This window comes from Saccopteryx leptura, chromosome 3 (assembly GCF_036850995.1).
Source record: "Saccopteryx leptura isolate mSacLep1 chromosome 3, mSacLep1_pri_phased_curated, whole genome shotgun sequence".
NCBI classification, from domain to species: domain Eukaryota; kingdom Metazoa; phylum Chordata; class Mammalia; order Chiroptera; family Emballonuridae; genus Saccopteryx; species Saccopteryx leptura.
In genome coordinates, this window is record NC_089505.1 from 258,879,036 (window position 1) to 258,880,154 (window position 1,119).

A 1,119-nucleotide genomic window follows, 5' to 3' on the forward strand; every position below is an offset into this window, starting at 1 on the left:
TTACAACTGAGGAAACTGAGATTTAGAAATGTTACATAATGAAAAAGCCATAAAGAGCCACAAATGAGATTTGAACCCAACCTGGGGTATGGCTAATGGAGAAATGTTTTAGAACCCTTTTATTTTCATAAATCTTTTTTTAATTGATGTAAGTAAATAAAAGGTGACATCAAGCCTCAATCCAATCAATCAAAAATATTTATTAAGCAGCTAATACATGCCATAGACTGTTTCATTCCTAGGGTTTTATTATCTATTTCTACACAGCTGAAGGTAAGAAACTTTTTGCCAATAACATATGCTGATCATTGCTTCTATATAGAGAGAAGCGGTTCTCAAGTGTGGTTCTCAGACCTGCAGTATCAGCGGTACTGATGAACTTGTTCAATGCAGACTCTGGAGCCCTACCCCAAACCTGCTGAATTGGAAACTCTGGGGCTAAGACCCAGCAATCTAGATTGAAGCAGACTTGGAAGGTGGTTGTGATGTGCCCTGCAGTCCCAGGAGCTCTGTTAGAGTGGCCAGAGCACTACTGCAGAGGTTTGTAAAGAAAGGGAAAGGCTTTTCCACCAAAGGCCTTTTGAATCCTGGGTGCGAATTCCTATAAAGACCAAGACATTAGCAACCAAAGAGGAAAATGAGGGAGTGAGAAAACGCTAAAAAAAAGTTCTGATTCCCTGAGGGCAAGTGGCCTTCTCTAAAGACAGCACAGAGGTAAACGCAGACCTTAAAAATCTAGCGCTCCGTGCTCGCTTCGGCAGCACATATACTAAAATTGGAACGATACAGAGGAGATTAGCATGGCCCCTGTGCAAGGATGACACGCAAATTCGTGAAGCATTCCATATTAAAAAAAAAAAAAAAATCTAGCGCTCCTACCCAGTGCATCATTTGATTTTCTATCAGAAGCTTCTAGGGCAGCACGCCTCCTGCGGGGTAACCCTGTTCTTATCTAAAAAGCATGCATCCCCTTTCCCTTACCCCCTTCCCCCTCACAAAACATTCATTTCAGAATGTTGCCACCTAATTAACCAAGTGTAGTGGCTTCTAATTATTCTTCTTTGGTTTGATTTCTTATTCCCCCACCCCCTACTCTTCCTAATCAAGGGTCTAAAACCA

The 1,119-nt window shown here is 41.6% G+C and overlaps 1 non-coding gene across 1 annotated transcript; it reads left to right on the forward strand.

Moving 5' to 3' along the window:
* Positions 1-745: 745 nt before the first annotated feature.
* On the forward strand, positions 746-852 carry LOC136401914 (U6 spliceosomal RNA). The gene has a single exon (XR_010750837.1). It is a non-coding gene; the product is annotated as a U6 spliceosomal RNA (small nuclear RNA).
* The last annotated feature ends 267 nt before the right edge of the window (positions 853-1,119 follow it).